The 25,048-nt window shown below is 51.9% G+C and overlaps 1 protein-coding gene across 1 annotated transcript in view; it reads left to right on the top strand.

The window, feature by feature from the left end:
* The window catches only part of KCNK9 (potassium two pore domain channel subfamily K member 9), a 91,752-nt gene that overhangs the window by 56,041 nt on the left and 10,663 nt on the right, over nucleotides 1–25,048 (top strand). The window lies entirely within an intron of this gene.

The raw sequence follows: 25,048 nt of genomic DNA, 5'->3' as shown, positions 1-25,048 counted from the left end.
GAACTTTTCAAAGTCTTCCACTCCCCATTTTTAACTTTTTAATTTTTTGGTTAGCTTCTGGTTAGCACCAACTGGTAATACCACTTCAGGCAGCTGCGGTGTTTAAAAACTTGCCTCTGATCGTTTTCAACAGATGTCCTGGGGATATGTTTCCTCACTGAGCAGCTCTGAGTCATGTCAAATAAAGACTAGCTATGGGAATGGAACTTTTCTGAAAACTGCCAGACAGGTCAAATAGTGGCAGTTCTCTGGGTACAGGGTTTTCTGGGGAGCCCCAGGCTTCCTCTGCCCCCTCCCACGGCTGCTAGGATGCTGTTTTTGCAGCTGTCATGATTGCTGGGCTGTTGATTTTTAAGGCTACCATGGAGCCCCAGGGACAGACGGATGGGACTAGAAAACTTAAAATACCATTAAGCTTCCCTTTCTCACTGCAGTTCAGTCACTTTTCTTGAATAAACCCTTCTTGGATTATTGAAAGCCGTTAGTTAATTTCTAGAATTTGAGAAAAGTTGATTTTGACACTTTTCCCAGCGCTCTCATTGTTTTCATGGAGGAGCAGGTTTTTGGAAGTCCTTACTCTGCCATTCTGGGAGCTGGCTGTCCATCAGTGAAGTTCTGTGACCTCAGAAAGCACGTTGAGGATTGGGTTCATCAGCAGGAGGGGGGGCCGACCTCTGCTAAAGGGAAGGGGCCACAGTGAGGCGACAAGAGTGGCTCTGGATCTGGCGATGCGGGAGGCTCAGGAGTTGACCCTACCCCGGGGCACAGGGCCAGCCCAGTTCATCCCAGCCTGGATGTCTCCGGCCCTGGCTGTGACATCAGCATGAGAACTGCTGTGGCTTTGGGGCAGAGAGATGAGGGTCATACCAGCTGTGTGACCTGGGGCAAACCACTTGACCTCTCTAAGCACGTGTCTTCATCCGGGAAAATGGAGGTGATGACCCCTAGCAGTGTGGCTGCCATGGGAAGGTTCTCCTTAGACGCCACCCTCAGGCAAGGGCACATGGAGGGATCTTTTTCAGTTTTGAATTTCTTGCAGTGCTCAGCCCAAGTTCAGGCATTTCATTGGCTTCTGGTCTTTTTACATGGTATGAGCAAAATACCAAGGGCCAGAAACTGTGTGCTTTGGGCTAAAACACAATTGGTTATTAGCAACAGAGACAAACTGGAGATCAGTGGATTCCCTGTTCAGCCTATTTAGGTGAAGGAATTGTGGCACATCTACTTGAAGCTTCTGCAGAATTAAAAATGATGTTTGTGATGAATTTCTGTTGGCAACATAATGGCATAAGCATTTTCTTATAAGTAGAAAAAGAAAGAAGGCTGCATAATTGCTTCTATACAGTTTGCTCTCAGCCTTGGAAGATGTATTTAGGCAAAGGTTGGAGGAAATATAACAGAATGTTCACAGGGCTGCCTCTTGGCTGGTGGGATTGTGGGGCATTCTCTCCTGCTTCTGTAGACTTTGTTTTAAACTTGGTGACTCTCTTCAGTGAGCAATTTACAAAATGGAAAAGTCTCAAAGGCAGAAAATAAAATGAAGTGAAGCGGCTAGAAGTCTAAGAGCTACATGGAGGAGGATTAGATCGGTGGGGATTTTTCCATCTTGTTTTACACTTCAGTGCTCGATCTCTGCAAGGGTAGGCGACTTGCCCAAGGTCACATGGCGACATGGCAGAGGGGGCACCAGGACCCGGGTCCCCTGTAATGCAAGTTACGACGGCGAGTGTGGACATTAGGCATCCCCTCGGAGAGGCCAGCCCACTCCCCTTGCTGGTGGTGTCCGATGCTGGATGGTGATGAGAATTGCTGCTGACAGATTCAGGAGAGAGTCCACCCCAGCGACTGTCACCCTTGGCTTTTTCGGGAAGGGTATGAAGGGCAGTGCTCTGGGCGGGCACGGTTTTCTCCCAGTGGGGCTGGTACAGAGAAGCTTAGATCAGTGGGCATTTGCCTTTGGGGACCCTGTGAGCTTCCATCCAAACTGCACAACCCTGGGTGATGCGTCCAGCTTTACGCCCCACCACTGGGCTCAGAGACATTCCCCAGATCCAGAGCCCAGCTCGGGTTTGGACTGTGGCTCTCAGACTCCAGTTTGGGTGCCTCTAGAGTGTGGAGTCCAGGGCCTGCTCTGGGGTCCTGATTTCAGGGGGCCAGCGGGAGGGCCTGGAACCTGGCCCGGACTCTGCATTTTTGACTGGTGCCCCCAGGGACCCCATGAATGGTCTGTGGCCGTGCTTTGCAAAACCCTGGGCTGGGTATCACCCAAGTGGTTGGTGCTTCAACAGGAAGGGATGTGGAATTTTGCAGAAAGACACGTGGAGGTGGCCCAGGGCTGGCGGGGGAAAGATGACCACCGATGGGGCTTCTGAGTGTCTGTCCCTGGGCTGCAGGCATCACACACAGGGCCCACCTTGCAGGGCAGTAGGAGACACGTGGTGGTGGGGGGGTCCTTTCCCTCTGGCATATGAGGAGACTGAGGGTCACAGAGGCTAAGTGCCTTGCTCTGTCACGTGACCTGTGTGAGCACTGCACACCCAACTTCAGCCCAGCCAGCACGAGGCTCCCCGAGTGGCACCTCCATCCTGTGGCAAAAGGTTGGACAGCTTTCCAGCTGCAATCCTGCCGGCTTCCCCGGCACATTTTCCTGGAGGAATAGTGTCCTGGGACAGGTTTGGATTAGGGGAACGGTGGGGGCGGGGAGGAGATTAGGTTTCCACCAGCATTTGTTGAGGGCCTACTACGTGTCCGTGATGTCGTTTCATGTCACCTGCTGTTCTGAGGAAGCTCAGCGACAGGCGGCGCCGTGTGCTGCTTCTGGTGCCGACGCAGCGATTTCTCTCCACCCGGCCCTGTTGCCCCATTTAACCCTCCAGCCGCCGCGGGGAGCAGGACAAATCTCGTCCCAGGTGACACAGGGGAAACTGAGTCCCAGAGGGGCCAGTACCCTCCCTGTGACCTGAGCCCAGTGTTCTCCCCAGGCCCATCCCTGAAGGCCACCTCTCCCAGCGCAGTCTCCTGTGGCCAGCATCTGGGGGTCTCCGGAGGAGTGCCGTGCAGTCAGGCGGGGGCCCTGCTCACCTGGGGCCCCCCAGAGCCGGAGCCATCCTCATTTCCCCTGGGGCCGAGTCGGGCAGAGGCCCGTCCAGGCAGAGCGCGGGCTGTGTGACCAGCAGGAGGGCGTGGCCCTCTCCGGCCTGGCTCCCTGAGCTGCACGTGGTGCCAGGACACTAAGCCACTAACGAGACAGATACAGGGCTGCCCTCACGGTCCAAGGGCCATCCCTCATCCACAGACAGCTGGGCAGTGCTTTAATTAGAAGGGCTCCGTGGCTGTGGAGAGATGAATTGAGGCCAGCTCCTGTTTGTCAGCACAGCAGGGATGGAGGTGTCCGGGCAGGCTCTTCTCCAGGGAGTGGGGGGTGGATAGGTACCCTCCCCTTCTCAGGTGCTGAGCCAGGGCTGGCCCCCTCATTTACAGCTAGCGGCTGGGGGCGGGGCTCAGCACGTGAGGCCCTGGGTAAGGACAGCCTCTCCGTGCCTCGGTTCCTTAGACGCGACCCGAGGATGTGAGGGGCTTACCCGAGACCCCGTCTGTCTCCCGTCCTTCACGACTGGTGACTGCTGTGCCCTCCATGACAGAGCAGCTGATTTACCGCCTTTAGAACAGTGCCTGACACACAGCGTCCTCCTCGTCATCCTGGTGTCACTGTCCCCATTGTCGTCGGCATCCTCACCCTCACTCTTGTCACCACTAGCTTGGCATCCCTTGTGCCCGGCACAGTGCCCGGCACAGTGCATCCCTGTTGTTGCCATGGTCATCGTCATCACTATCATCATTGTCCTCCTCCTTCTCTTCATCGTTACCATCATATCACCGCTGTCATCATCATCCCCTTCCTCCTCCTCACCATCGTCCTCCTCCTCCTCTTCATCGTCATGGTCATCATCATCACCGTCCTCACCGTCCTCCTCCCCCTCACCACCACCCCGTCTTCCTCCTCCTCCTCGTCATCTTCTCTGTCATGGTCATCCCTGTCACCATGGTGACCATCCAGGTCATCCTCACCCCATCCTCCTCCCCCTCCCCGCCATCACCGTCATAGTTGCCATCGCTCTCTGCACTCCCCAGTGCCCGGCACATCGTAGGTGCTCAGTGGTTGCCTCTTGGATGGATGAAGGGTGAAGTAAGTGCCTGCATGTGCCAAGCACTGGGAGGGCAGAGATGGAAGACACCAGTGTTTCCCCAACTGAGGCACGAAGGAAGGAGATGTTCCCACCCCGCACCGCGGCAGTCTGTCCACAGAAAGGCAGGTGGACACCCTTGGAGAGTTTTGAGCCATCTGGCCCTGATGTCAGGGCCCTCAGCCTCCTCTTACCCACTTTGAGACCCTCCCCACCGGCCTCTGTGCTGCCTTCTCTCCTTCCCGCCCTGGCCTCCTTCCCGCCCTGGCCTCCTTCCCAAGGTCCCACCCTGCCCCTGCTCCACTCAGTGGGAGGGGCTGGGCTCCCGGCTTCTGTCCTCCACATGGGACAGTGGGCGTTACTTTGTCACATGTGGACAATTTAACCCCACCCTGGCAGCAAGGCAGCCTTGGGCACAGGGCTGTGGGGAGGCAGCGTTCTGGCTTCGAATGGCCTCTTTGCCATGTCGACAGCTGGGCGACCTCGTACTGGTTACTAGCTCCTGAGCTCTAGTTCCCTTGTTTAAAATATGAGTGTAGTAATGGCACCTCCCGTGGGTGTTTAGAACAGTGCCCAGCACGTGCTGACATCTGTCAGGCGCTTAATGGCTTCTGTTGTTCGTTTTTCGTTCACGTCACAAATGTGCACTGACGTTCTGTGCATCAGACACTGGGGTTCTTAGCGGCTGTGAGTAGAACAAGCTTTAGAGAGTCTGTGAGGGGTACTGCCTGCCCCCAACTCTGCCCACGGACCGGCTGCCCAGACCTCCCTCCAGGGCTCTCTGTGCAGCAGGGGGTGAGGGAAGGGTGGCCCGAGTCAGCGCCCAGCCTGGGCCGCCCCTAGACCCCTGGCCAGGGTTGCAGGTGATTCCCAGCCTGTGCCCTAGGCAGTGCCCCTTCCACAAACTTCCTGAGCAAAACACGATTCCTGCACAGACCAGGGAGGCCTGGCCTGCCCCGGCTAATTTCTTTCTTTACAATCTGCCTCCAAGGATCCCTCCCATTTACACCCAGTTTCAGTCCCGTGTGGAATGACACCTGGAGGAGAAACACCAAAGGGGATACCCCCCGTCCAGTCGTTGGGCCAGCAGCTACCCACCCCTCCTGGACCCTGCATGCCAGGCTTGGTCCTGGGCTCCAGAAATAAGTCAGAGGCTGCCCTTGAGGTGTTCCTGGTGGTGTGGGGAGGACAGATGGTCCTGCACAGGAGAGCCAGCCCCTCCAGGGCAGATAAAGTGTCCTTTCCAGGGCGGGAGGGTGTGGGAAACCTCAAGATACAGGAGAGATGGTGCTGTCCTGCAGGGCCGGTGACAGTGGGCCTGCTGCCCCTGTGACCCTCAGGCTGAGGGCAGTGAGGGCTCTGGGGAGGGCACACGGCAGGCCCCTGGCACATGGACACCAGTGTCTCCTTGCCAAGAGGGTGGGGGAGATGTCAACAAGGCAGAGGCTTTGCACGCGTTCGGCTTGTGGCCCACTCACAGGTGTATCTGGACGCCTGCCTTTCTGAGAAGGAGGTGGAGGTCAGGCCCCTGGGCTGCACCCCCGCAGAGCAGTCACTGGCTGGGGCTGCCCCTTATGCTGCACATGCTCTCCCCTTCCTCAGGGTCTCCTCCTCCCTCTGACCTCGGGGACAAGTCCTGCTCCCTCGTGACTGGCACTTACCCCGTCCCTTGAGGCCACCAGCCTAAGGGATCCAAGAGGCAGGGGTGTCTTGACTTCACACGGCTGGTCCCTCCGCTAAGCCCGAGGCTGGGGGACAGTGGGTGAACCCACAGGTGGGGTGTGAAGCCGAGGAGGGCGCCGGCAGTATCCGCAGCTGGCAGCACAGCACATACAAAGTCCCTGGGGCACAAAGTAGAAGAAACGAGATTCGTGTGTGCCTGTGACAAGCTCATTTACAACATTTGCAGGGGTTCTTGGAAACCAAAAGGCAGAAATCAAAGACCAGGAGGGCCCAGGAGAGGCCCCGGACGGTAGGGAAGCCCCCGCCTGGCGTTCTGAGTCTGTGATCTTTAATGTGCGCAGCAAGCCTTGCAGGGAGCTTCGGGCTGCTTGGTCTCCAGGACAGCCAGGGTGCGAGGTGTAAGCGTGTTCCCGGAGTCAGGCAGACGAGCAGGAGCAGGCTGGCTGGGGTGGCCGTGCGCCAGGGTTTTTCCACTCTGCTCGGAGACACCTCGGGCTGCTGTTATGTAAGGGAGGGTCTGGGAGCGCCATGGTCTGGGCTGTGTCAGTGTGTCTGTGTGCGTGTCTGTACGTGTCTTCCCGCAGGTGCTGGCTGTCACCTTTTTAGAAGGAGGGTGACACGGAGTGGTTTTGTGGCAGCAGATTAGTTTGATGGCCCATGTATTAGTTGTGTGTCCTTGGGCAGGTGACTTGGCTGCAATCCTTTAATCCTCACCACTCCGCGAGGCTGGTACTATTATTACCCTCGAGTTTCCAACAAGGAGGCGGAGGACAGAGGCTGCGTGCCAAGCACGGCCCCTTGGTTTTTGTAAGTGTCCACATTTAATGCAAGTTCACTGTTAGTGATTAGGGAGGGAGCGAGTGGGCTTCTCAACTTCTTCCACTTCATCTCGCTTCCTTTCTGTTGCTCTCCAGAGCGCCTTGGGCCACAGGTGTGCATGTGTGCACAGTGTGTCTGCGTGGGTGTGCATCTGTGCATGGGGGCCGTCAGCATCATATGTTGGGCTGCACTGTGCAGCCACAGCCATGTCCCAGGCCTCGCCCCACTGCTGCTGGGATGTCCCTGAGGTCACAGAGCTGATCACGTCCCTGAGCCCGAGTTTTCTCACCTGTGAAACGGACAGAACCGTCCCCGCGCAGCCATCCTGGCGCACGCGCGGACTGTCCGTGTCTGCACTGGCGTCAGGGCTCTCCTCGGGGTCTTGCTGGACGACAGGGTCAGCGATGGGGTCTGTGTGGATTTGCTCTCTGAGTCCGGCCCCTGTGCAGGCAGCTAATGATCTCTCTCAGGTGCGGGTTGTGAGCTCAATGCGCACCAGGTGCTGCCTGGTATCCCTGGCATCAGGCGACACGAGTCACTTCACCTCTCATGTCATGGCCACCGCCCATCAGCAGGGGCTCTGCTCCACGTGGTCATTCAGGACCTGGGCTTCTGGCGCCCGTGGCTCCGTCCTCTCCGAGATGCTGAGTCCTGTCCACGTTCAGGCAGAGCCGGAGGCGGGAGGGAGAGAACGAATGAGTGTCGTGAGGCTGGGTTTATGGGCCACCAGGCCCGGACCCTGCTGGCTGGCACTGAGCCCCACTGCCGCGTCTCCTTGCGAAGGGCTGTGTGCCGGGGGCAGGAGGGCCCACGTGTGGGTGGGGGTCGGCGGGGGGCACCGTGGTCTCACTGGAACTCACCTCTTCCTGTTGACAAAATGAGCATCTCACAACACGGGAGGCCCTGGAAGCCGTTTGCTGCCGTCAGACCTAGGAGTGCAGGGACCTGGGTGCGAGGTGCAAGCATGTTCCCGGAGTCAGGCAGACGCGTGCTTTGGACGAGGCCTGGTGGATGGAAGAGAGGGGAGAGTTTCACTGGGGAGGGATGGAGGAGACAGGAGGAGAGGGCAAGCTTGCATCAATTTCCCTGGCAAGCGGGGGGGGGGGGCGCTGGGCAGCATGTATGGAGTCCCCCGCCAGCCGAGAGCAGGGAGGGAACCCAGCTCCCCCTGACTCTGGGGCTTGCAAAGAGAACACCCTTGCCCCCTGCTGCGGAGATAACACTACTCGCTGTGCAAAGGGAGTTCCCTGTCCTGCAGAGTGAATGGGTGTCTGGCACAGTGCATGCCCTCGGTAGATGGGGGCTGGGGCCACACCATCATATCGTTGTTTCGTCAGTGCTGTCATTGGTTGATGGTAACTTCTGAGGATTTCATCACATGACACGTGTTGTCTATGAAAAGGATGAATGGCTTTTCCCTGACGCCTTGGTTCTGGACGCAGTCGGGTCCCTGGGGAACCGAGGGCGACCACTGCGGCGAAGTTCCGGCGTCTGCAGTCTCCCGAGCGCCCGCCAGAGGGCGCCCTTGCATTTTGGTCGCTGAGGCCGTCCAGGGCTCTTGGGCGAGTGGGCCTGAGAAGAGTGAGGACTGTGGGCTTTAACCATCTTTTCAGCCCACGAACATTTCACATGACCCTCTGCAAAAGCAAACTTACGTGACGGATGGAGGACCGCTCGCCTCTTCCTGGGTGCGGTTCCATCCCTCTGTGCGTCCAAGCCTGAGATATCTGAGTGGCTGGGGCTGGGGGATGGGACGCGGTGTGCCTCGACCCAGTCCAGCTCCTGAGGTCTGTCCTGTTCGGGTCGGAGCCGGGACCCTGGTAGGGGCCTCATCAGAGCCTTGGCAGCCCCGTGAGACAGGAGGGGTATTGCCACCTCCTGGATGGAGGGAACTGGCTGGGCCCCGCCCTCCTCAGAGCCTTGTCTTCACCCGCTGCCCAGAGGGGCTCTGCGGGGCTGGCCCGGGCCGCAGCCCCGGGTCCAGGCTCTTCCCCACTGTCCCCCACCAGCTGCGCCCCCAGACCTGGACAACAGTGGGCCTTTTGTTGCTGGAGGTGGCCCGTGGCTGGTGCAGGGCTGACGTCTGTCACCTGCATCGAGGCCAGAGTAGTTGGTTAAAAGAGGCCCGCCAGGGGAGTGGTCCTCAGGGGGAGGGTGGGTGCCCGAGCCACGTCCCCACCCCCGAGAGGCCCACAGGCGGGGACGTGGCTGCTGCGAGCCTGGCTTCTGCAGGGCGGCCCCAGCACCCCAGGCCCCTGGGGCGGAGCCGGTCCCGGCCACCTCACCCCTTCTTCCTGGGACCCCTCAGAGCCCCTGGGCCCCCTGTCCCCACCTCCGTCATCCCCCGAGGCTCCGTTTCCCTGTGTGTAAAATGGGAAGAGGTTGGCTTTAGAAATAACGTCTTCCTCCCGCTCTTTATTGAGGTAAAATACACATAATACAAAACTAACCGTCTTAAAATGCATGGATCAGACGCACTCGGAGCCTGAACCGTGCCATGCAGCCCCCGCTTCCGTCTAGAGGCTCTGACCCTTCTCCTTCTCTAGACTTGCCCATTCTGGGTGTCGCACAGAAACGGAACCACACGGTGCCACCTTTTGTACCTGGCTTCTTTCACTTTGAATAACGTCTTCGAGGCTCAGCCATCCTATAGTAACTAGGTGTCTAGTTCCCTTCCTTTAAAAAGATTTTTTTTTATTGAGATATAATTGAAATATAACATTATCTTACTTTCAGGTATATGCCATAACGGCTTGATATCTGTATATGCGGCAAAATGATCGCCAACAGTGCGTCTAGGTGACGTCCATCACCGCACATAGTTACAAGAATTATTTTTCTTATGATGAAGACTTTTAGCGGCTTTAAAATATGCAGTACCATGTTATGAGCTGTAGTCGCCGTGGCACACTGCGCAGCCCCATGAATTACTTACGTTATAACTGGACATTTGTCCCTTTGTCCCCCTTCACTCATTTTGCCCCACCCCCTGCCTCCAGCAACCCAGTCTGTTCTCCATCTGTGAGCTTGTTTTTTTTGTTTTTTGTTTTTTAGGTTCTCCATACAAGTGAGATCATATAAGTATTTGTCTTTCTCTGTCTGACTTATTTCGTTATATAACGTCTATTTCTGTTGTCACAAATGGCAACATTTCCTTGCCTTTTTTAGCTGAGCAGCATTCCATTGTATGTATGCACCACATTGTCTTTATCTAGTCATCCATCGTGGACACTAAAGTTGCTTCTGTTCCTTCTTCAAGACTGAGTGATACTCCGCTGTAGGGACGGACCACACTTGGCTAATCCATCCATCCGTCGGGACATCTGGCCCGTCTGGGAGCAGCAGCCGCTGTGAACCAGCATGCACACGTATCTGAACACCTATTTTAAGTGCTGCTGCTATAAATCTAGGAGGAGAGCTGCTAAAAATAGTCTCTAAGGGAAGCAGTTTTCAGTTACTCGGGTCTGTGCTAAGAGTAGAGAACATTCCAGAGCAAACTGTGAAGTCGTGCTTTTACTTGCCTGCGGACTTCTGGGTGGTCCCCACTGTCTGCTGTGGGCGTCATTCCTACCACCCTCAAGGCCATCTGAGGGGTCCCCCAATGCCAGCCCCCCAAGGTCGTTGCTGGGACTGAAGGAGAAGCACATGGGGCCGCCCAGGCTGCTTCCTCACCCGTGAGATGGGAGTCACAACACGTGATTGGATCCTCAGAACTCAAAGGAAGTGGGACCCGGCAGGTGCTGCTCAGAGCTGGCAAGAGCCCAGCTGGCGTCCGGACCAGGGGCTCATAACAGAGACCGTCTGAGAGATGAGAGGTCCTCTGAGCGCAGTGCGGGGAGCGGGCGCCAGGGCGTCTGCTGAGTGTGGGGGTCCCTGAGGCGGGAGGGCTCGGCCCTCACCTGGGGCCCCATCCCGCCTGCCCAGCCCCTCCCCCGGACAGAAGGAGGAGGGCCTGTCACGAGCTGTTGGCAGAAACTGGTGCCTTGCAGAATTGCGTATTTTTAAAAATACATTTCTAGGTCTCCTTTCCCCCTTAAGACATACGATGAAGGGAACCCAAAGGGGAACATTTTGGGGAGGTATTATTATTTTATACATAGTATAATGTATACTGTTACGTAGCACTAACACTGACACTAAAGCCCGTAAGGGAGTTGTTCTTTCATTAAGTAAAACACCAAATCTGCCAGGTTCTCCCCCAGAGAACAGAGCGAAACCTGTGACTGAGCCAGTCACCAGGCCTCCAGGTGGCTCTGACAGGGGCCAGGGCTGGGGCCGGAGTCCCACGGTTCTGGACAGAGAGCCTCCGTGTTCTCATCTGTGAAATGGGGTCATGGTCCCATGGGGTGTCTCCCTGGGGGTTAGGGGCTGAGGCCTCCGTCCACGCGGGAAGGCCACACGGCTCAGCCTGGTGCCCCTGGCTGGCAGGGTGACCTCCCCACCCACTTGGCCTTTATTTGTGCGTCTGTGAAATGGACACAGTGGCTGATTCTTGCCCCAGGGCCTCCGTGGGTCAGAGGGAAGGTGGTCGGAGGAGGGTGAGACGGGGCTTGGGGGCGGGGGGCCTGCTGTGCCCAGAATCTCTCTCAGAGCCCCGCCTGCTCTGTCTGTTGCCCTTCCCCCTTCTCGAGCCTTCTGTACCTCCCCCCCTCCAGTTCTGGGGCACCACGACGTCCCTGTTAGACAAACAGACGTCTGTCTTGACTTACTTTGTTTGGCCTGTGTGCCACATTTGAAAATGTTTCATTAGATGCCAATTAGAGCCCCCATTTTCAAAATCCGTATTTCTAGCTTCTCTTTAAAAAACCAGCAAACGGGGTTGCCCTGGCCTGCAGCCCTGGTTGGGTCGCTGGGCTGTGGGGAGCAGCTGCGCTTTGCAAGGCCCCAGCTCTCCAGCTGGCCGTGTCTGCCTGCCTCCCCGCGCACAGCTCTGATGCCCTGTTGGCAGGAGCCCCGTGTGGTGCTGGGGCGTGTGAGCTGCAGAGCGCTCTGTGACCAGCCCAGATGGCTACTCGTTATCTGTAGTCATGCTAAGACACAGGACATGTTGAGCGTTAATCCACTGCAATCAAACAGTGGCCGAAGCCAGATTTACTGGGGGCCAGACGGGAGTGCCAGAGACCAGCCAACGGTAGGCAGGACTCACATCCAGGGAGGGCATGGCATCCCTGTTTCTCAGGACAGTCTTCTCCGTGATGGGTGCATCCTCATGGTGGTGAAATGACTGCAGCAGATCCAGACATTACTCTGGCTCCTTCAAGCCTGGCAGGAAAGAGCAAAAGCCTCATTGGTTCAGGGCTTGGATCAATCAGAGCCCACAGGACGCATCATCCCCTCTCGGGGGCGGACTGGGAGCCTGCATGAGCCCAAGCCCCTGCAGTGGGACCCGGTGGAAATTCGGGCTCTGTTAAATTGTGAGACGTGTGGCTTGAGCCAGGGCTGCCACGGGGGACGCCCTTTCTGATGAAGGACTGAATGCAGAGCAACTTTGCAGACTGTGAAGTGCGGTGGAAGTGGAAGGGACTCCCTCGTTGCTCACGCCCTGCTACAGAAGAGAAAGTCAAGGCTTCCACGGTCATGGCTGGTAAGGGGCAGGTGGAATCAGAAGCAGCCCGTGGGACTTGCTGATTTCTACCCAGGAACCCCCGAGGGCCCTTCCTCCCCACCCCCACCTGCCACCCTCTGGGCCCCGCGGGGCCTGTGTTCCTGTTCCTTTTTGGTGTCTGCAGACACCTGGGTCTTGATACTCGTGAACGCTCACTCGGGGGCTGGAGCCAGGCCGGCACCGTGGGAGGATGGGTGAGTGGGATGCCTGTTACAGGCTGAAGTGGGGAGCCAGCCAGAAAAATGGGGGTGCCGAGGGCCCATCTCCAGCACCTCCCAGCTCAAAGCCACCCTGAGTCATTTTTTAATGGAATTTGTGCCTATTTTAATTCTTAAAGGCACAAAATCCTTGCTTGTCCTTTATAAATATTTCATTCTCTTCCAGCAGCAAATTTCCTGATGCCCAGATGCCCATGTGGCCATCTCCTTCCCCGGCTGGGGAGGGTTAGCCACGGCCACTGTCACCTGGCCCCTGGCCTCGATGGCTGCTCCTGCTCAGGGAAGCTGGGATCACAGTGAACTTGACAGAGGACAGTGAGGAGGCCTGGGGAGGGAACAGGGGACCCCTACCGTGGTTCCTACAGGGCAGAGTCAGGGCTCCAACCCAGGTTGTCCTGCACCAGGGGCCAGTCTGGGCCCTTCCGCTGCAGTGTCCTGGAAGGGAATTCAAAGCTGGGTTGATAGTTTCTGGCAGAGGGATCAGGGAGGGGCACTCCACAGTGGGGCAACCTTTGCAAACTGTGAAGTGTTGTGACCATCTGAAAAGGTCATTTACAGCCTGCTGTTGATGGACCCAGATTCCCAGGAAACAGGAGGGAGCCGTGGACAGCTCTGGAGCACTGGAGTGCCAGGAGCGAGGCTCGTCTGCGACCGTGTTGCCCGGTTGACATGTTCGTTTTTCGCAGGGAGGGGAGGCTGCTGGACACTGAGTGACACTCTGCCCAGAGCAGGAGCCGGGCTGGGAAACTTCTCCTTGGACCTGGTGGCTGTCACGCCTCCGGGAAGTCTCCTAGGAGCCAGGGGAGCACAGGGCGTCTGGCAAGGGGGTGCTGCCTTCCAGCACCACTGGCTCTTCCGGGGAGCCCCCGACCCAATAGAAATGATTCGTTTGCTGCCCTCCTTCCCGGCCTCTCCGCCCTCCAGGAAGAGCCTATTCATTTTGTTTTATTTTGTTAGCTGGCTGCGGCCAGGAGACACAGGCCGCTTCTCTGCAAAGCCTCTCCCAGGACAGATCAAAGAGACCCACTAAGTCTGTCAAAGGGGCCGTGAACATCGGGCTGGTTGTTGCAGTGTCTTGGGCAAAGCTGTCCCCAGCTGTGTGGGCTTGGGGATTGGCCAGGCCTTCCAGGCCGGCCTGGAAGACGGGGGTCACGTACACAGCGATGCATCCTTCTAAATCCCGAGTGCCTCCTCCGCACTGGGCTCTGGGGTCCGCAAGGCTGAGCCGGGAGTGGGCTTTGCCCTCCTGGGAGCTCAGCCTGGCCAGAAGGCAGCGCAAGGAAGGAGGGAAGGAGCGAGGGAGGGAGGGAGGGAATGACTCCTGCCCTCAGGGGCAGGTCAGGGTCTGGGGCTGAGTGAGAGGTGCAGTCCCGGTGGCGGAGCTTTCCTGGGGGTGGGGGCACATGCCGGGCGAGCCCCTGAGGCCTGGCGCTGCGGGCAGGCGGCGGCCCATCTCCGTCAGCTCGGGCACCTCTGGCTGAGGACCCACCCAGGCCCCAAGTGCTGGAAGGCGGCACCTGGCATCTGAATGCCGTCCTAGGGTGGGAGCCCAGCTCCCAGGGCCTGGCTCAAAGGCTGCAGAGCCCGGGTGAGCGCACAGACAGGTGCCCGTGAACCTGGGGTCACTTCTGGGTGGCACCCGTCTGCTGGGCTGCAGTGACAGGATACCACAGACTAGGGGGCATAAACAAGAGACAGTTTGTCAGAGTGCTGGAGGCTGGAGTCCAAGATCCACGTGACAGCAGTTTTGGAGCTTGGTGAGGGATCTCGTCCTGCCAGCAGACACAGCCACCATCTCGCTGTGTCCTCACAAGGCAGAGCGCACAAGCTCTGGTCCCTCGTCTCCTTGTAGGGCACTGACCCATCCCGGCCCCACCCTCATGACCCCGTCTAAAGCCAGTCTCCTCCCAAAGGCCCCACCTCCAAACATAACCCCCCTGGGGGTTAAGGCTTCAATATAAGAATTTGAAGGGGGCCATGCTGGTCACTACCAGGCTCCTGCTGGGCTGGGGAAGGATGACCCCGCCTCTTGCAGAGTGGCTGTGAGCTGGTCTACTTCCCCTCTCCAGCCTCACAGGCAGTCAGCCTGGGAATCCTCGGTGGCCTTACGACACCCACGCCCTCAGCCTGTCCAGACCCCCGCGTCCAGGCACAGGGCGCGGCTCTGTGTGCGGCTGGCGGGAGACCCTTGAGAGATCTCGGGGAAAGCTGAAAAGCCCCCGTGGACCCCCTGAGCCGAGCAAGGTCCTTGTGCATAGTCGCTGCTCTGGCGGTGCCTGAATGGGTGACATATGGAAAGATGGATGAATATGGCTCCCGGCCCATGGAGGCCAGGCTAAACTCACTCACTCACAGGCGACAAAACCAGTTTTTCAGGACCCGAGCTGGCACCAGTTTCCGTGAGCACATGGGAGATTTGCACCCCCTTCTCCTCTTGAGAAGGAGAAGCCGCCTTCCCTCGTGTGCGTCACGCACAGGTGCCTTTTGTATGTTGCGCGCTGCGTGTCTTGTGCCTGTACCTGCGGGCATCGTGTACGCGACTGCACCACAAGCACCATCTCTGCGGTCTGTACATCTGTGTGGTGGACACATCCTGTCCTGGCGTGCGCTCCGCGTGCTCCTGTGTCCTGCACAGACACAACGTGCGAATGGGGGTATGCTGCGGGCACGGTGGCTTCCTGAGTATTGGCTGAATGTATAAACGGGGTGTGTTTTGTGCCTGTTTGTTCCACATCCATGTGAAGTCATTCTACCCACATCCATCTTTCGCAAAGTTCCAAGCGTACGCCACGTGTACTTGTATCAGGCGGCCTTAGGTGCTATGTCTGTGTGTTCCATTTAGATTTAGATTCTTTATGAGTTTACTGCATGTAGACTTGATATGTGTAGACCCGTTTGCACCCAGTGCCCAGTGTCATCTCTTAAGCTTCCATGGGAGGCAGATCCAGTGGAGAACACACGTGGTGGATCAGCCAGGTTCTCTGCAGGAGGCAGTGCTCTCAATGTGAACAATCAGTCAGTGGGCTAGTGTGAGGAACGCGGGTAGAGCAGTGGGAAGCAAGCAGGGAAGGTGCGGCCTGGACCAGCAGTGGAGATGCTGGCTGGGGATGGAGAGCTGTCACTCAGCGTGCCTGGGCCGGAGCTGCTGGGCAGAGTTGTAGAGGAGCGCTATGTTGTGAACCTGCCTGCAGCTGTCATTCATGACCAAGGTCTTCCTCCCACCTCCTCCTGGGGTCGTCCCTTGGATGAACTTAACTGGACACTGGAGGGCCAGGAAGCATTTGATGTGGCTCATACAGACTAGCCTCCCCAGTGGACAGCAGGGTGTGTCTAGATGGGAAGATTGAAGATACAGGCACGGCCCCCCTTTTCCTGGAAGGCTTTGCCAGTTCTGCAGCTTCTTTGTCCCTGCAGTGGGGACGGTCCTGTGCCTCAGACCCCTAGGTCCCTAGTTTTATTCATGTGAAAGGCCCTGAACTTGGGTGGTGTTCCTCACCCACCAAAGACACTCTCACGCACCTGTCTTGCTAAGGGATGTCATCGCTGTAACGGGCCAGTGAGATGCACTGTGGGGCATCCACATGACCAAGCCCTTTCATTCTGTAGTATGAGGGGTGGCCGGAGCAGTGACAGGCCTGAGACAGGGTGCACATCCAGTCCCTGTGAACGGAAACTGCTTCTGATCATCTTTACCGACAGGAAGGGGTGGGAACCTGGCACCTGGTTTTGACCCAGTGAATGCTGTGTTGGTTTCCTCTGGTAAATATATCCCATCCGGAACCGTTAGCTAATTTACCGCCTTATTAAGTTTCCAACAATGTACTGTTCTCCAGCATCCATCTGGTTTTTATATCAGTCACACAGGTGAGCTATATGGAGATGCAGTGGGATTCCCACCCCTGCATTTTGTATAAATATAAACCCACTTGTTGACCAAGATGTGCCGCATTCTTTCCTACAGACCTGGGTCTCCATCTGGCATCATTTCCCTCCAGGCAGGAGAACTTCCTTTAGTAACCATGCGGTGCCGATCCGCTGGAAGCAAGTTTTCTTTCGTCTGAAAGTGGATTTTGCCTTCGTTCTTAAAGGATAGACAGTTCTGGGTTACCGTCTTTTTTTTTTTTTTTTTTTTTTTTTTTTTTAAGCTCTTTGTGAGATGCTATTCCGCTGTTTCTGGGCCCCCACTGTTTGTGACTGGAAGTAAGAGGTGCTCAGACGGCTGCTGTTGCCCTGAAAGCGGTGCGTTGTGTCTCTCTGGGTGCTTTCAAGTTTTCTCTCTCTGGTTTTCAGCGGCTTGGTTCTGAGGTGTGGTTTTCTTTGTATTTACCCTGCTTGAATTTTACTGAGCTTCCTGAATCTTTAGATTTGTGCCTTTCACCAAATTTGGTTAATTTCGGCTATGATTCAGTTTTTTGTTTTGTTTTGTTTTGTTTTTCGTTTTTGCCTCATTCTCTCTCTTCTGGGACACTTGGTGAGGTCGTCCTACAGGTCTCCGAGGTTTCAAAGATTTGCTTTTGACCTTTATGCCTCACTGCTCTTCACGTTGGATGATTTCTGTCGGTACACGTGTTCTCCCCTTCTTCCTGTTTTCCTGTCCCGTCCTTTCTGGCTGTCTCTACTCCAGTGTTGTCGTGCTGTTTCTCCTCTTCCCTAAGGACACGGGGTTTCTGAGGAACCAGCTCTGTGTTTGCTCAGTGGGAGGGAGGGCCAGAAAGGATGAAGAGAAGGCCTTCTAGAGGCAGACATTTGACATCACGTCTCTAGTGGAAGTGGGCCCTTGGGGCAGGTAGGATGGGGCACAAATTGACGCTAGGGGAGGGACAGGCGGGCTGGATGTAAATGATGACTCCCTGGTGGAGGGGCGCGGGCTGGAGCAGCGGAAGTAAGCTTCCTGTGGGAGAGAGTGGGAGGGGTGGCGGTCTTGGGGTTTAGCAGGTCCCTAATGAGCGCTAGACCCGGGGCTCAGTGGTCTCTGATCTCAGCAGATCTGTACAACAGCCCCCGGGAATTATTATCCCATGTAACAGATGAAGAAACCCAGGCTGGGAGAGGTGGGCTGGGGCCCAAGACCATGCAGCTGGTTAAATGGCCCTGAGCCCCTGAGCTTGTGGCTCAGGGTAACGTCAGGAAAGCCCTTCTTGATGGGGCAGGATTTGAGATGTTGGAAGGCCATGTTCATCCTCCAGATTCTCAGTTCAGATACTGCACGTGATCCTGATTTTTTTTTTCTGGGCTGTTTGAGTCCCAGAACTTGAACTAGTCTTAAGTTTCCTTCCGCCATATCATGCAGACCCTGTCCTGGCTCTGACATTATCACTGACCAGCTGGGCGATCCTGGCAGGTAGCTTCACCTTCCCAGCCCCACCACCCTCATTTTGAATGTGAGGAAATACAGGTTCAGTCCGCATAGTTGGGACCTAGGATCAATGAAGGGACGTTCTGTGAAGTTGCATGAAGAGTTTCCAAAGCACTTATGCACATGAGGTCTTTAAGGGTTACGGCAAGGCCACATTCACACAGCGGCACAAGTTTATTCCTTCCTTTATGAAAGAGATGTTTCATGTGCTCAGTGTTTGTCTAGCTGTGGGGGTATAGCGGTGAACAAAACAGGTAAAAATCTTTGCCCTCATGGTGTTTATGTTCCACTCTGCAATGACTTCTTTTCTGCTTTTAAGCCTGAGACTTGGAGGAGAGCGAAGCAGGTACTATGAGACAGGGAGAACAGAGAGAAACTGGTGCAGAGGACCCGGGTCGCCTAGCTGTGCCCCCAGCCAAAGACGCGAGCCTGCTGCTGTGTGTGAGGGCTGGGTGCTGAGGCTCAGGCTTCAGAGGACAGACCCAGGGAGAGTACGGGGGTTGGCTGCATGGAGATAGCCTGGCGGGGCTGGAGCGGGGTGTGGGCTGAAGCTGGGAGAATGAGCAGGGGAGGCCAGGTCTGCCATAGAGGCCCCCACACTTGTTACACATGCGGGGAGGGGCAGGACCCCTGCCAGAACAGCCTCCTTCTTGGCTTGTGTGGGGAGGGATGGAACAAGATGCCGTCATAGCTGTCTCCTCCTCTTGGCTTGCCCTTGGTCCAGGGTGGCTCCACTTCTGGGAGGGCATAGTTGCTGGCAGGTTGCCCCAGGCGTGGGGGGGTGGGACTGAGGTCTGAACCATGTCCTAGGGGGCTTAGGTGGATTTGTGTCCCTGTTGCCTTTGTGGGCTTGACGCCTGCAGGAAATCTGAGCAGAAAGCTGGCGCACGGTTGGGGCAGGCCTGGTGTTAACAGCAGGTGTGCACACACGGAGGCAGGGCCAGGGTCTGGGCTCCCTGTAGCCCACAGCAGATCCTGGTGTGTGACTAGATCCTGATGCCTAACTTCAACAGATCTGCCCTGGTGGCTTTGTGAACACAGTACCTGAGGGTGTACTTTGTGAGCCTGACAGTGGGTGACAGGTGACTCCACACCACAGAGTGCACTTCCCAGGGGACATCTGTGGAGGAATGCTGAGCGGCTCTCCTAGCAGCGGAAGCGCTCTAGTCCTGCCCACCTCTCACAGCAGCTCAGAAACAATCTGGGGGCTTCTACTCCAACAACTGGGGAGCAGGCCCAACCACCAACAGAGCTGTGACAATCATGGAGCAAAGGAGGAGGCCCTGCTCAACATCCAGTGCAAGCTCTGGTCACCACAACACCACTCACACCCCCTATCAAGGTGATAATAGCCAGACACATGGAGGAAAGACATGGCAGCCATCCATACTAAAAACAGCCCTCACAACAAAAACATTAGACACACATAGAGTACACAGGGATGCTCACACATAAAAACAGCCTTTCAAGACCACAGTAGATAAGTGTTACTTCTAAAGTCATAGAGTTAGAGAAATGTAAGTTAAATGAAGAAGCAGAGGAATCACTCCCAATTAAAAGAACAAGAAAAATCCCTTGAAAGAACAAACAATGAAATAGACCTCTCCAGTCTACCAGAGCTTGAGTTCAAAAAGGGGATAATAAAAATACTGAAGCAAATAAAAGGTTATTAATAGAAATGCAGATTATTGTAAAGAGGAGCCAATTAAGATCAGAAAACTCAATTGCCAAGATAAAAGCCAAGCTAAGGCAATAAATATCAGACCAAATAATGCAGAAGTATAAAAATAAGTGATCTGAAAGGTAAAATAGTAGAAATCACCCAATCAGAACAGCAGATAGAAAAACGAACAAAAAAATGTAAGAGATCTATGGGAGAATATAAAATGTGCCAACCTATGCATAACAGGGGTCTCAGAAGGAGAAGAAAGAGAAAAGGGTATTGAAAATGTATTTGAAGAAATTATGGCTGAAAGCTTCCCAAACCTAAAGGAGGAAACATACCAGGTACAGGAATCACAAAGGGTCCCAAACAAGAGAACCCAAACAGACCTACACCAGGACGTATAATTTAAATGACAAAAGTTAAAGACAAAAGATTTTAAAGGCAGCAAGATAAAAACAAAGAATTAGTTACAAGGGAACCCCCATGAGGCTATCAGCTGATTTTTTATAGAAGTGTTATAGGCCAGAAGGGAGTGGCAAGATATATTTGAAGTTTTGAAAGGGAAAAGCCCACAACCTTGAAAAAACCCACAGCCTAGGATACCCTACCCAGCAAGATTATCATTTGGAATAGAAGGAGAGAGAAAGAATTTCTCAGATAAGCAAAAACTAAAAGAATACAGCAATGCTAAGACTACCCTAAAAGAAAATTTGAAACGTCTTCTCTAAATAGAAAAGCAGCAAGAATCTATAGAAAAAAGAAAATCACAGTTGGAAATGTGCTAACTATAATGATTAGCAAAAGAATAAACATGAAGCTGTAAAAGAGGGCATGAAAATCAGAAAATATGGGGGAAAGGAGTAAGAAAAGGTAGACTTTTTTTTTTTTTTTTTTTTTTTTTAGAATGGGTTTGAGCCTGTATGGTTACCAGTATAAACTAAGTAGATATAGTAAGGATCAACAGACTTGAAGAAACAGGGTAATCACAAATCAAAAACATACAATAGCAGCCCAGAAACCAAAAAGAAAACTCAAGCATAATACAAAAGAAAAACATCAAACCACAAAAGGAAAAACAGAAAGAAAAAGAAAGGAATATAGAAGAAATACAAAAATCAACAGAAAAACGTCAATAAATACATGTCAATAATTACCTTAAATGTCAATGGACTAAATGCTCCAATCAAAAGACAGAGTGGAAGACTGGATAAGGAGACAAGAACCCACAATATATTGCTCAATGAGACCCACCTTAGGGTGAAGGACTCATATAGATTGAAAGTGAGGGGTTGAAGAAGAAATTTCATGCAAATGGAAATGACAAGAAAGCAGGGATAGTAATACTCATATCAGACAAAATAGACTTTAAAACAAAGGCCATAAAGACAGACAAAGAAGGACACTACTATATAATGATAAAAGGATCAATACAAGAAGAGGATATTAAATTCAACGTATATGTACCTAATCAAGGATCACCTAAATACATAAAACAAATACTAACAGACAATAAAGGGAGAAATTGATGGGAATACAAGAATAGTAGACTTTTACACTCCACTAACATCATTGGACAGATCTTCCAGACAGAAAATCAATAAGGCAACAGGGGTTCTAAATAGAAAAGTTAGACTTGATTGGTAATTTCAGGACATCATGTCAAACAAAACAAAACAAAACCCAGAATAAATATTCTTTTCAAGTGCACATGGAACACTCTCTAGGATAGACCACATACTCAGACACAAAACAAGCCTCAACAAATTTAAGAAGATAGAAATTATTTCAAGTATCCTTTTTGACCACAATGGCATGAAACTAGAAATCAACCACAGAAAGAGAAATGAGAAAACATTGATTGTACGGAGAGAAAACATCCTACTAAAGAAAAAGCGGTAAAGAGGAAATTAAAAAAATACCTTGAGATGAGTAACAATGAAAGCACAACCACGCAAAATTTATGGGATGCAGCAGAAGCAAAGACAGAAGTTCACAGTGACACAGGCCTTCCTCAAAACTGAAAAATCTCTTAAACAACTTAACCTACCACCTAAAACATTAGAAAAAGAACAAACAAAACCTGAAGTCAGCAGAAGGAAAGAATGAATAAAGATTAGGGAAGAAATAAGAGAGAAAAAACAATAGAAAAAGTCAATAAAACCAAGAGCTGTTTTTTGAAAGAGTAAACAATTGACAGACTTCTGGCCAGACTCACCAAGAAGAAAACAGAGGGCAAACAAATGAAGCAAGAAATTAGAGAGGAGAAATTCAACCAATACCACAGAAATACAAAACATCATGAGGCTACTATGAACAACTACATGCCAACAAATTGGACAACCTAGAAGAAATGGACAAGTTTCTAGAAACATACCGTCCATCAAAACTGAATCAAGAAGAAATAGATAACTTAAACAGACCAGTCACTAGAAGTGAAACAGGATCTGTAATTAAAAACAACAACAACAACAACAACACAAAAGTCCAGAACCAGATGGCTTCACTGGGGAATTCTACCATACAAAGAACTTATATGGATCCTTCTCAAACTCTTCCAAAAGATTGAAGAGGAGGGGACACTCCAAAACTCATTCTATAAAGCCACCATCACCCTGATACCAAAACCAAAGACACTACCAAAAAAGAAAATTACAGACCAATAAATATCTTTGATGAATGTAGATGCAAAAATTCTCAACACAATATTTGTAAACAGAATCCAACACACACACAGAAAAGATCATATACTACAATCAAGTTGCATTCATCCCAGGGACACAAGGATGGTTCAACATATGCAGATCAATCAATGTGCTACACCATATCAACAAATGAAAAGACAAAAACCACATGATCATCTCAATAAACAGAGAAAAAGCATTTGATAAAATACAACATCCATTCATGATGAAAACTCTTACAAAAGTGAGTAGAGGGGGAACATATTTCAACATAAAGGCGATTTATGACAAACCCACAGCCAACATAACACTCAGCAGTGAAAAGTTGAAAGCCTTCCCACTAAAATATGGAACAAGGATGCCCACTCTCACCACTTCTATTCAATATAGTATTGCAAGTCCTAGCCACAGCAACCAGATGAGAAAAAGAAATAGAAGGGATCCAAATTGGAAGGGAAGAGGTAAAACTGTCACTATATGCAGATGACATATACTATATATAGAAAACCCTAAAGATGCCACATAAAAGATACTAGTGCCTATAAATGAATTCAGCAAGGTAGCAGGATATAAGATTAGCATACAGAAATCTCTTGCATTTCTTTACACTAACAATGAAATATGAGAAAAGGGAAGTTAAAAGAAATCCCTTTTAAAATTTCATCCAAAAAATACTTAGGAATAAACCTGACCAGGGAGGTGAAAGACATGTAGAGAACTACAAAACACTGATTAAGGAAATTTAAAAATGGTTCAAAGAAATGGAAAGATACTCCATGCTCTTGGATTGAAAGAATATTGTTAAAATGGCCATACTACCCAAAGCAATCTACAAATTTAATGCAATCCCTATCAAATTACCCATGACATTCTTCACAGAATTAGAATAACCCTAAAATTTATATAATCACCAGAGACCCAGAATTGCTAAAGAATGAAGCTGGAAGCATAGCCCTCACACACTTCAGACAATACTGCAAAGCTACAGTAATCAAAACATTGTGGTATTGGCACAAAAACAGACATATGGAACAATGGAGCAGAATAGAGTGCCCAGAGATAAACCCACGTATCTGCACAATTAACCTTTGACACAGGAGGCCAGAATATACAATGGAGAAAAGACCATCTCTTCAGTAAGTGGTGTTGGGAAAGGTGAACGGCTACATGTAAATCAATGAAGTTAGAACACTCCCTCACACCATACACAAAAATAAACTCAAAATGGCTTAAGGACTTAAATATAAATCAAGACACCATAAATCTCCTAGAAGAGAACATAGGCAAAACATTCTCTGACATAAATCATAGCAATATTCTCCTAGGGCAGTCTACCAAGTTTTACCAATAAAATAATAGCAAAAATAAACAAGTGGGACCTAATTCAACCTATAAGCTCTTGCACTGCAAAAGAAACTATAAACAAAAAGACAGCCTATGGAATGTGATAAAATATTTGCAAATGATGTGACTGACAAGGGCATAATTTCCAGAATATACAAACAGCTCATACAACTCAGTAACAACAACAAAACAAACAACCCAATCAAAAAATAGGCAGAAGACCTAAACAGACATTCCCCAATGAAGACACACAAGTGGCTAATAGGCATATTAAAAGGCGTTCAATATCACTAATTATCAGAGAAATCAAATCAAAACTACAGTGAGGTATCACCTCATACCAGTCAGAATGGCCATCATTAAATTGTCCACAAACAATAAATGCTGGAGAGGGTGTGGAGAAAATGGAGCCTTTCTACCCTGTTGGTGGGAATGTAATCTGGTGCAGCCACTATGGAAAACAGTATGGAGATTCCTTAAAAAAATGAAAAATAGACTTACCATATGATCCAGCAATCCCACTCTTGTACATATATCCAGAGGTAACTTGAGTTTGACAACATACTTACATCCCAGTGTTTATAGCAGCACTATTTACAGTAGCCAAGACATGAAAGCAACCTAAATGTCCATGAACAGATGACTGGATAAAGAAGTTGTGGTATATACAATGGAATACTACTCAGCCATAAAAAACGAAATAATGCCACTTGCAGTGACATGGATGGATCTAGAGATTATCATACTAAGTGAAGAAAGCCAGAAGGAGAAAGACCAATACCATATAATATCACTTATATGTGGAATCTGAAAAATGTGAGACAAATGACCTTATTTACAAAAGACTCATAGACATAGAAAGCAAACTTATGGTTACCAGAAGGGGAGGATAAATTGAGTGTTTGGGATTTGCAGATACTAACTACTGTATATAAAATAAACAACAAGGTTCTACTGTATAGCACAGGGGCTATATTCAGTATCTTGTTGTAACCTATAATGAAAACTATGAAAAAGAATATGCGTGTGTGTTTGCCTATAACTTAACTCATGGTGTCCCTGCCTCCCTGGGCAGCCCCACTGCTCACAGCAGGGGAGGTGCTGCCTAACCGGCCTTATAGTGAGCATTTACTTAAGAATAAAATCATGCTGGTCCAAAACAACAACAAAAACCCCAGCTAGCACTCTTTGACTATTTGCTCTTACTGTTGATCCATGGTGGGCATAAAGAATTTTCTCCCTTGGTCTGGCTGCTTTTGCAGTTTTCTGCAAAATATTATTAGTGAGTATGATGCTTTTTTAAAACCGTGTTGTTCTAAGAACTACGTCTCCCATCTCTAACTTCGAAGGACATTTTGCCATCGATTCTTCCCTGCTTTTACTCCCTCCCCACCTCCTGCCAGGTTATATGCATGGCCCAAGCCCCGTCCTAACTGCAACGCCCAAATTCACCCCGACCTGCGACCTCACGGGCCGCTCCTCACTGTTCACC

This window comes from Camelus bactrianus, chromosome 25, assembly GCF_048773025.1.
Source record: "Camelus bactrianus isolate YW-2024 breed Bactrian camel chromosome 25, ASM4877302v1, whole genome shotgun sequence".
Taxonomy (NCBI): Eukaryota; Metazoa; Chordata; class Mammalia; order Artiodactyla; family Camelidae; genus Camelus; species Camelus bactrianus.
Note: the sequence above shows the minus strand (reverse complement) of the source record. Positions and strands in the feature narration are given on the sequence as shown.